Source organism: Crocodylus porosus, unplaced genomic scaffold (assembly GCF_001723895.1).
Source record: "Crocodylus porosus isolate Cpor-Errol unplaced genomic scaffold, CroPor_comp1, whole genome shotgun sequence".
NCBI lineage: Eukaryota > Metazoa > Chordata > Crocodylia > Crocodylidae > Crocodylus > Crocodylus porosus.
In genome coordinates this window covers 39,014,147-39,025,901 of record NW_017728886.1, presented here as the reverse complement: position 1 = coordinate 39,025,901, position 11,755 = coordinate 39,014,147, and the positions used below count along the sequence as shown (strand labels likewise).

The 11,755-nt window shown below is 42.8% G+C and overlaps 1 long non-coding RNA gene across 1 annotated transcript in view; it reads right to left on the bottom strand.

Annotated features, from left to right (window-relative positions):
- The window catches only part of LOC109320667, a 15,902-nt gene extending 12,559 nt beyond the window's left edge, over positions 1 to 3,343 (bottom strand). The window contains exon 1 of the long non-coding RNA XR_002103842.1: positions 3,332 to 3,343. This is a non-coding gene — a long non-coding RNA (uncharacterized LOC109320667). The remainder of the gene's footprint in view (positions 1 to 3,331) is intronic.
- Positions 3,344 to 11,755: the final 8,412 nt, after the last annotated feature.

Here is an 11,755-nt window from a genome sequence, read left to right as displayed (position 1 = left end):
AGGTGGTTCAAGCACCTACATTGAACACCTTCAAGAGTAAATTGGATGCTTATCTTGCTGGGATCCTATGACCCCAGCTGACTTTCTGCCCTTTGGGCAGGGGGCTGGACTCAATGATCTCCCGAGGTCCCTTCCAGCCCTGATGTCTATGAAATCTATGAAATCCACATCAACCTGCCAATGCATTTGACTATACTCTTCCTCTTGATACTCTCATTTTTCCTCACTTTGCTTCCATGTGTGAATCTTCTCTTTGTACTGTTCCTGACTATGTGCTCCACCCAGGACATTCTTTGCATGATTCTTCCATCTCCTCTCTAAGTTTTGGTGGAAGTCCATAGGGCTCTGTCCTTAGTCTCCTTTGTTTTCTCCCTCTACAACTTACCCATCCTATCTGCAAACAAAAATTAAAATACCACTGTCTATGCAGATGATTTTTGCACCTTGCTACTCAAGACTGGTCTCTTTCTGTCCAAACTAAAATCTCAGCCTGCCTCTGTGACATCTTCTCATGGATGCCCAACTATCAAGTTAAACTTGATATGGCTAACACACAGCTCTAAATTTTCCCTCATCACCTTTCTTTTCCTTCACTATGGACAACATTCCTTTCTGCTTATAACTCAGGTTCATAACCTGGGCATTATCTTTGACTTTTGACTTGCATCTTTCCTAGGTCCTCATACACAGACTATGTCAGAGGCTCATGAAATCTTTCAGCAAAACACCTTTAAGTTTTGACCTTTTCTATCCCTCCATGTAGGTAAAATTCTTGTCATCTATGCCTTGATAACTGAAACATATTTTTCTCTGATATTAACAAATATAATCTTGCCCCATTTATACCTATCCCGAGTCTGATTACAAAAGTAATTTTCCTAGCATGTTGTCTAGACAATGTCATTCCACTGTTTGTAAATGTCATTCCAAAATGTCCCCCTCCTGTTTCACATCAAACCAACTGTCTTAATTTTCAAGCACTTCACAGTGTATTCCCATTCTCTCTCTCATCATTCTCATACACTACTGAAAGGCCCGCTGCCATCTCAGATCATTCCATGAGGGTAGCCTCCATTGCTATGCCTCCTGCTACCAAGGAAGGCAGCTCCCCCTGCCCCCCCTTCCAATCCAAAACACCCATAATGAAGACCATCACCTACAATTTTGACCAATATTGTCCCTTTGTTTCTTTATACACCATAATCCATATTATCTATTGCCCATTTAGGGCAAGAGCACATGATATAGTTACTACAAAGTATAAGAGTATGTCACCTGTTTTTCAGTAATTGCCTGCATGAGTACTGGCTCCATGACAGATGAAAGCTAAACTATGGTAGCTTAGCCTTCAGTGGAAGAGCCCCAGTAAGCACAGTCCAGCATGCAACTGGCCAGAATTGTTTTGGAAGTTCAGAACTGAATTTGTAGCCCTGATCATTGGAAAGCTTAATGAACATGCTCCAAGGTTCAGACTCCCTCAATTCCAAGTCTTCAATGAGAGTAACAGTGCTCACTTCTCACCTAAATCAAGTTTTTTGTAATAAACTTCACTGTTTACTTAACATACAAGCCATGACTTGGGATTCACATGAAAAGGTGGCATTGTGCACTAAACGAAAATGCAATGAGGCTTCAAAAATAAAAGATGAGACAATTTGATAGCGGAGACCAATCTGAGGTCATGTTAAGAGGGGCACTGGGAATCATGGAGCAGAGGAATGATGAGAGGGTAATAACTGGCAGAGCATAAAATTAGCTAGGAAATGAGGAGTGGATAAGGTTTTACTTGACACAGATATGCTAGCATGACTTTTTGCCATGCAAAGGAGAAGCAACAGATTAAATGAAATGAAGCAGTGTAATGTGCTGATGTGACAATATACAGATGCAAAGTATATAAGAAATAAGCAAAAAAAGTGTGGGAAACTAAAGGACAGAGAAACCTGGTAGGCTCATTGATTTAAAATGTATTCTATATGGGAATAGGAGAAGCAAAAAGAGTGATACATCTCCTAGTATATCTACATTACTAATATACTGAATTTTTAAAAAATGGTGTAGAATATTTTGATGAGGATTCCAGGAATGAAAAATAAAGGCAATGCCACAGCAAGCACTGATAAAGGCCTCTAGGGCTGCAGGACAACAAAATTATACTTGGAAAGAGAAGGTCCATATATGCGAATGCAGGCAAGGAACAGCTCAGATCATCTCATCTGACTTGAGTTTGAAATAGGTTAAGGCTCAAAGAAAAATATTTTTGGCTTCACATACAAAACTATTAAAAGACAGAGGCGATAACTTTAGTTCCTTTTCAGAAAGTCATTAAAAAACTGGAATTTAAGCGAAAGCAACAGAAAGGCTCAGGGAGCTCCTAGGATTGATTTATGAAAAAAAATTAAAAGTGCTAAATATATACAGTCTGACTAAGCAACTGCTAAAACAGGAGGATAGTGAGAGAGAGAGACATAGCTATAAATATTTTAGGAGTGCAAACACCATGGGCATATCCTGCTCCAGTCCCTGAACAGACACAGAGGCTGAGCAGCTCAGAAATACTGCATGTTAAGTTTTAGTATTACACAATGGCAATGTGATTAAATTGAATTTTTTTGAGTCGGGGGGGAATATTTTTATTGACATTTGCTGTGGCTCCAACTGATGTTTTCTTGAAGTTTGAAAATGAAAAGTTTGAAAAAGGAATTGAAGAAAGGTGGGTAATTCTGACACTGTCACATGCCTGGGGAAGGTTGACAAAGGTATAAACAGTGATGCCCACCGTATTATCTTGTTCATCCCTTAATGTTGTGGCACGCTCCCAAGCACAAGAAAAGCCTCCGAGGCACTAGATGTTTTCAGTGGATTTTCCCGACTTTAAGAATTAAGAGAATAAACTCTCAGCAATATAAGACAATATAATAAATCAGTTCCTGAGAGATGAGAGATAGGAATCAAGGTGAACAGAATACAAGCGACCCTTGCCATTCACAGGGGATATGTTCTCATATCCCCTGTGAATGGCAAAATGTGTGCAAATAAGGCACTGCATTCATGAACTCAGTGCCACTGGCAACTGGGGAAGGGGGCACGGCTGCTCTGGCAACGGCAGGAGTGGAAGCCCAGCAGCGGCAAGTGTGGAGCTCCCAAGAAGCTCCTTTAAGTGTATTTAAGGAGCGTGTTCAACATTTGCAAATATTTGAAACCACAAATGCTGAACCTCTGAATAGTGAAGGTTTCTTGTATAAAATAAAAATCTACCAGCCATGGAGCCATTTGTGAATTTTGCACCCTTCCTTTCCTTTATTCCATAGACTATTACTATATCTTTCACTAAATTCATCTCTATTTTTAATCACAATTTGTATTATATTATTTACTTGACATTTGTAATAGGAGTTGCCTTGTTTCCCTATCACCTGCCATCTAATACTTCACTATTTCTTTTCTTCTCTAGGTTTTCAACACTCCTATTGTTATCCTGTACCATTTATCTTCCCTCCATCCCCATCTCTCTCATTATAAATAATAATGCCTGGCTCTTACATAGCTCTTTTCAGCAGTAAATTTCAAAGCACTTTGCAGGTAAGGAAAATCTCTTTTCCCCATGTTATTGATGGTGAACCAGAGGCACAGAGTAGTGAAATTCCCCTCTCTTTCTTAGGGGCTAAGTACAGACAGTCAAAAACTCGAGGTTGAATTAATTCAGTCTTCACAGGTTAGTCTAAACTGCGTAGATTGAACCAATAAACAAGTGAGCAGACATTCACTCCTGATTCTGGAAATGCAGCCACATGCCTGCAATGGCGCAAGCCAGATGCCCGGGGAAGGGCACTAGAGCACACTCTGTTCTCAGCTGGAGCAGACAGCTTGGGCCAAGGCTAACCACCCACCCTGTGAGGGAGGTGCAAAGCATCCTGTGATGCTGGGGGACTGTACGTTAACTTGAATCTGGAGATAATCTGGGACAGAAGTTCAATAAACTGATTTAACCTAAACCAGTTAAGGCTGATTCTACATCCATCCAGGTTTAACTTTAACTACTTTCAGCCATTTTGAAAGCAGTTTGTGTGCGTTTATATGTAATTTCTGTCCCTATACTAAATGTCTCATATCGCCTTTTCTTCTTTCATCCTGGGGTCACAAGAGGGCTCCCTACCCATATCCACCTTTTTACCCCTTTAAAAATATTTTTCCATAAAGTTTCTCTCTTAAGTCTCATTTCTCTGTGTTCTAGCTCCAGTGCTTGGCTTGCAAGGTCACCACTTAGTCCACATTACCCTTCTCCTCCATCCAAGGTCCATTCAGTACAAGTCCTGGGCAGACAGCACTACTGCTACCTGTGAGAATACAGGTATCTGCTTCCTTTCATTTTTGAGAGGTGGCTGCTACTGGCCAGACTAAAATGACACAGTTGCATTGAAATAGTTAGAAATCAAGTAGCAACAGCATAAAGGCAAGAAAGGCCAGAAAGTGCACGCATTTTTGACAGACCCACCAGTTTGGGGTTTTAAGCAGCAATATGCACCTAGCTCTGGGGTGGGCAATTATTTCAGCTGGAGGGCCACTTAATGAGTTTTGGTGACATGTTGAGGGCCATAATGGTAGCCCCACCTCTTGATGGGTGCCCCAACCCCTGGTCGCCATATTGGGAACAGAATCCAGCCCCTTAACCCCTGACATTTGCCACCAGAACTCCCTGCCCTAGCTCCCAAAAATACTCCTTTTGGGAAGCAGGGGGAGTTGCCATCTTGGAACCAGAAAAAAAACCAAATCATAATACTAAAAGTCAAACATCTGCTATAACGTATTTTATTTCAAAAAATATTTTTGTCCTGATTTGTGTGCACTTGCATAGTCTATATACAGGTTATTGCATAATAGGTCAAAAATAATCTTACTCTTGTATATTGTGTGTGTGGGATGTGGCTGGGGGGTGAGGGTATGTGGATGGGGAGAAATCAAGGTGAGGTCTGTAGGGGGCTGTGGTTGTGGGTGTGTGTGGGGGAGAGTGGGAGAGGGTGGGGCTGGGGATGTGGTGAGGGTTTGTGAGGGAGTGTGGCTGTGTGGTGGGTGTTGTAGGGCATGCTGGGAGGTGTGGGCATGTGTATATGTGAGGGGATTGTGGGCAGGATGTGGGTGTGTGTGAGGTTTGCCGGGCATGAGGGAGGGTGAGGACTCCCCATGAACCCTCTCAGGGAGCCCCATTCCCTGCTTCCCAGCAGAGTCCCATGAGCTGCACATAGAATCAGGGAGCAAGGAAAGTAGCTGACTCCATTGTGCAGGACTTTCTCCCAGTGGCTTTTGAGTCCCCAGAGCTGCACAAGCCCCACAAAATAGAGACGGGTCAGCCTGGCTCCACTCCATGCTGCCACATGCAGCTCCCAGTACTGCTGGGCAGCTACACCTATGTAGGCCATAAGCAACCCAAGGGCCTGCTGCCTGTTGCTGCTGCCACTGATGGTGGGGGCTGTGCACCGTGGTGAGGTATATGGGGGTGGTTCCCACACCCTTACACCCTCCCTCACACCCCACACACACATACTCTGCCCACCTGAGCTCTATGCTCCCACTGTCCTGCTGGGCATGGGCCGTAAGTTCCACACTCCTGCCAGCCCCACACTCCACATTCCCACCCAGCTGCAAATTCCCTACCTGGTGCCCAAAGCAAACACTGCAGCAGGGACAGGAGGAGCTGCTGGAGGTCACGGAAGCTGAGTAGATCCTGTGGCAGCTATAGCAGTGGTGGCAACAGCCCCATCCAGAATCTGTGCATGCTATCCAGGACTGGGGACAGGGTCCTCCTATTCATGAGGATGGAAGTGAAGCATGCAGGCTGGGTGGGGGTACAATTAATTGGTGGGCACCCGTGGGCCATATGAAACTGGCTGGCAGGCTGCATCCAGCCTGCAGGCCATATTTTGCCCACCCCAATCTAGCTTATTCCTTAAGACCACTGTAAATTTTACAAGGTGTTTGTTACTACGTTTATTCCCTGTCATGTAGGTAAATGACCAGCAAGGCATGATGAATGACTTCTAAAGGAGTCACCCGTGGCCAGAAGAGATTACAGAGACACAAACTAATGCCAGCAAGTGAATTGAGTGAAAATACCACCTTCCCACTTCCCGCAAAGGAAAAATTAAATTAAAAAATCACAGATTGTAAACTCTTGAGGATATAGTAACTGTCTTTTATATTGTACCTTCCAGGGGGTCCTAGTACCTCATGAAACAACAACAGAAGAGAGCAACGTTCCACCAGTGATTTTTTGCTGGCGGATGAGAGTCTGACTCTAAGAAAGTACCTTTTTGTTACTTGTCATTTATCCAGTTATTTTGTTTGAATCAATCAAAATATCAGTTGCTTTATTGAAATCTAAAATGTGATACATCGAATGCCTTTCCTTTCAACAATTTCTCATTTGTAGTTCCTTTAGGAAAGCTGTCAGATGCATTTTCCGTATCTTAATTTTCACCTGGGTTTTCTGCATATTATTATAAATCCTTTACAGAAGATTTTAGCTGTTGGCTCCTGTGATAATTTAGGAAATTGCTCTACGTACAATTTATGAGTTTTCACTGATGTTATGAAGTGGCTGAATTGCTGAATAGCTCAATACATGCAGAGTTAGTCATATGCTATCAAGACTGTCATGTCTCCCCTAATGCAGGAGTGAAGGAGAATTGTAAACCTTGATGAATACCCATTCACCTAGGACACTATTTTTCTCTAAACACTCTGCAGTAGACTGGATTTGCAGGGAGAACAAAGAAGCCACATGTAATCAGTGGCTCTGTTGGCTCTTTAGAAGAACAGAGTCTAAGAGAATTGGGGGAATTCTGAGACACAGGAAGCTTGAGTAGGAATGAGGAACAGAAGAATGTGTTAGCATAGCAGCAAGAGTACTTCTTGTACTATCGACTGTAAGGAGCAATTGGTTCTTGGAACACTTACAAAACCTGTGGGTCTGTTTGCTTCTGTGTGCCCTGTAAAGGTGAACCATGAACCAGAGCTTTGGGTAAGAGTGTGTTTAAGCGCTACTACAGAGTCTGGGGGAATGGGTTCAGCACTGGTACAGGAAAATGGACAGGGAGCCTATGCTCAGGAAGCACATTACAGAAGTGCAGAAAAGAGCCAATGCTGCAGCCTACTCAGACCAAGAGAAGGCAACTGGTGCACAGGACCTGTGCAAGGCCCAAGCACAACAGGATGATGAGTGTCCAATAGGCAGAGTTGCATCAGGGCTATGGCAGCTCCCTTTTTATATGCTTGAATAGTTTGTCTAAAATAGAATCAGGTTATTTGGTGGGGACTTGCATAGTTTTTCTTTCCTACCTTGCTTAACACCAGGGCGCAGACCAAATTTCACTATTCTAGCCATCAGGTCTCACATTTCTTTGCTTCTGCATTTTTGTCACATGGACTTTTCAATTTATATTTTTATTCAGATACCATGATTGCATTTTAGCAGTCTTATTCTGCTCTGTATATCTTCTGCTACTCCTTGCTGGAATCTTTGCTTCAGAAAAACCTTTGATTATATGCATAATTTTTTAATGCTTACATTTACCTTTAAGCAAATTTAAGAACTCTGCTGAATAACTACAAACTAAAGCACTTATTTAAAGGTATGTGCACCTATGTACTTTTCTGAATTGGGGCCTCAGTGTGGTAAAATGCAGAGTGGGCTCACACATCCAATAATACAGTCATTGTTTTAACACGTAGGTTCTCTCTCTTTCACTCCCTCATTTGCCATTGCTTGAATGTTTGCATACAGTACATATTCATACCACTGCTTTTTGAACCTTCCATGCATTTCCTGAATAGGCTGTGCCTTTCTGTTAGAAAAGGTAACCTTCCTACTGAGAATTCTCTCCATGTACCAATCAAGTATAGAATTTTGAGACATCCTGGTTAATCAAGTCAATAAAGATCGTCTATGGTTTATGTACTTTGGGTCATACTTTGAGTCATTTTATTTTAAACTGGATATATTTATCTTAACCAGGACAAATATTTATAACAATAACAATTAATTTAATTTGCTGTCTTGTTCTACTTAAAACCTTTAAAAAATTATATATTTTCTTGCATTTCAAGGTTGATGCAATCTAATCATTTGCTTTGAACTGGAGCAATATATCAGTCTCAAATCACTGTGTTAAGATTCCTAAATTTCTACTCCTAAATGCCAATATACCAGACAAACTCTACCATGAAAAGCAAGACAATGTTCCTGGATTTTTAAATGCCATCTCTGATTACAGTTCTTAGCATTTGAGATCTAACCTTGCAATGCCTGCTCACCTGAAGAATTTTTATTCATGTAAAGCAGGAGCAGGCAAAATATGACTTGCAGGCCTGATCCAGCCCACGAACTAACTGAATCCAGCCCGTGGGCAGGCAGCCAGCAACTGACTGTATCTACCTCATGGCTGACCCTACAGCACTCCATACAGGGCAGAGCCCCAACTGCTCCCACCTGGGCAGCTCACGCCTTGTTCCTGCTGGCCCCAACCCTTGCCCTGGCCCTGGCACTAGTACATGCACATATTCCCAGCAAGGCTGCTCCTGGTGCAGCCTCCAGGTACAGCTCAGCTCCCCCTGCCACCTCCTGCTCCTGCTGTGTCACTCTGGGCATCAGGTAATACAGGATAAGGTGATGGCTGTGAGGATGCATGCTGGGCACCACATGCCCAGCCAGGTCGGAGAAAACTGAAGCCAGGCAGCTTCTGCCCCAGTATGCAGAGCTCCAGCTTCAGGTCCCAACCACCTTCCCACTCCGCCTGGCTGGTGCGATGAGCAACCACCTGCTGGTGGATGAGTGGGTAGTAGGTAGCTGGAGCCCTGTGCAGTGGGGCAGGAGTCATCTGGCTGCAGCATCATCAGCCTCCTGCCCCCACCTGCTTAGCTGGGTATGTGGTGCCTGGCATGTGTCCCCACCACCACTGCCCTTCCCTGCGCTACCTGCCACCCAGAGTGGAGCAGCAGAAGCCGGAGGAGGATGATCTGCAGGAGGCAGGGAAAGCCAGGCTGTACGTGGGCTACTGCAGCCACACCAGGAGCAGCACTGCCAGGGAGCTGCATATGTTGGTTAGGGCGAGGGTTGTTGGTGGGTGTGGGCTACCCCAGGTGGAAGTGGGCAGAGTACGGCCCCATGCAGAGCACCGTGGTGGCAGTCTCAGGCCAGATGGGGGGTGAACTATACCTGCACTGCACCACCTAAGCAAGCTCTGCTGCATGCAGCCCCTGCCTCCCACCCCACTCCCTCACCCACAGCCAGCTACCAGAACCTAGCACACGGCCAATCCCCACCCCACACATGCACACCCACCCTCCTCTGTCCCCAGCATGTCTCCCACCCCTCACACTCCACCCTCCCCACAATATATGAGTAAGACTTTATTCTGAGCTATTATGAAATCGCCTCTATATACTACTCAAAAATACATACATCAGGGAAAAATATTTTTTTTAAATAAAATTAAAATGAGTTATAGCAGATGTTTGACTTTTAGTATATGATTTGGTTTTTATCTATTATTTGTTAAAATTATATCTTCTGAAAAATTTTGCATGTGTGGCTCTCACTAGCTCAACCAAACTCAAGTGGCCCACCAATCAAAATAATTGCCCACCTCAATGTAAAGCATCCTACTGAAAACTGATTAATATACTTTCGGCTGTTGTTACTGTTGGTTGGCTCAAACTGTCACTGGTATGATCAACATGGGCAATTATATATATACATACATATTTGTGCCCAGATGCACCAGAGATCTGGCACATTGGAGGAGACTCGATTAGTCGAGCCTGCTCCACATAGGAGCTGACACTCATGGCGCTGCATGGCTTGCAGTTGTATAAGCAATGAAATGCACATCAGCATGGAGAAAATAGCAGCAGTGCGCTTTTGACCTAAAACACCACCTATGTGTTTTAGTTCAAAAGTGGACCACCGCTACTTTATGCATGCTTTTCAAAGCACCCAGCATTGTGCCACTTACATATGTAAAAATGCCCCATATGTTTCTCTACTGAAAGTAATTAGCCACTATCATTAGAGACAAATCCTAAACCAGGAGAACAGTGATATGAATGGAAGGACTCTACTATCAAATGCAGTATTATGAAATTTTATGTTGCAAAAAAATGTGTTTGTGCTTAGAATTTCAGGGTAAAATAAAAAGCAAAGTTATAAACAGGTGCTGTTAAAAAACTTACTGTTGAAAGCCTGCAATAATTCAGAATGAGTCTTGAAATAAAGGGGTCAATTTTGACTGACATCCTTCACTTTCCAGTTCTGATTTCCATGTGCACCATATTATTATTGGACACTGGTTGTGTTCCAACTGCATCAGTGCTGTTTATTTTTATAGGGGTTCTAATTAACAAGTCTGTAATGCCTTTATTATTATTTGCTTTGGTGTAGAATAAAGGAACCCTAATTAAGGATTTTGCAACCCCAAAGTTCTTACAAGTTATATCTGCTAATGCTGACATTTAACATACCATATTGGATTGTCATTTGCAGTTTTGACCTTGAGTTTCTTTTTTTGCTATGTAAGCAGAAGACTCATTCTCTATATTTCACACTCCCACTCCCCCAAATTTCCATTACAAATACCATTCGTTGTTCTTGGTTTGTATAGCATTTCAAAAAAAGGGACTGTATGGCCTGTTCCCTTAAGAGTAGGCAGCCAGCCCTGCTGAGAAGCTGCAGCTGTGGGAAAGCAGCTGAAAAAGGTGCGCCCCACTGGGAGTTTAAAAACCGCAGAGAGAAGAGAAGGAAGGCAGCAAATTGTGAAGGAATAGATGAGAGACAGACAGTGTGGGCTGAACCACTGTCTGCAGAGAGTGGCCAGACTACTATGCAAAGGTCATAGCCACAGGGGACTTCTTCTCTCATTGCCTGAGATGGGATCACCAGGTGTTTTGGGTTTGATTTGGTTTGTTTGAGGACTTTGTTTATGGGTATTGACTGGCTGAGGAGCATCTTCGGGAGCAAAAACCCACCTGGATAAGTCCACAGGCAAGGCAACCTCTTTACAGGGAACCGCATTCTGATTGGTGTTTTGGGGAACTTCATGATAGCAAACAATAAGAAAATCATGATTTGTGATCATAAACTCATATTGCATACACACACCTGGAACCAGGATTAAGAATATTATTTTTGGTATGCCTTGACAGTTGGGTACTTGCAACATCAATATTTCTTTAAGATACGATAGTTAACTTGTATAGAATAATAAACAGAAGCAAAGAATGAGATGTTTCTATTCTACTTTTAAAGGCTTTGTGAATTTCCTGGAAAGGAAATAAATGTATTGAGATTTGCTTTTCTGACCATACAAAACATTTTTCATTAATTTTGAAGAGAAACCTTCTTGAAACTGAATTTTTATTCCTTCATTCAAGTCTCTACTGAATAAACAATCCCACAAGGTACTTCATACAAGACATAGGACAATCATTTAATTTAAAATTGGGTTAATTTACATGGGATAATATACAGGTTTAAGGCTAGAGGATTTAGCCCATTCATTCCCAAAATGGTGGGAGGTTGATAGTATGTGGGAGGGGGCAGAAATTATCGTTTAGAGCCTTTAAACCATTTGAAATACTAGTGACCACTAAACTGGGCAACAATTAAAAAAAATTAAAATTAGTGACACAATATAAAGATAAAACTAAGTATGTGTCCAAGGGAAACATGAGGGAGGGTAGCTTGAGAGATTTTGTGCCTTTT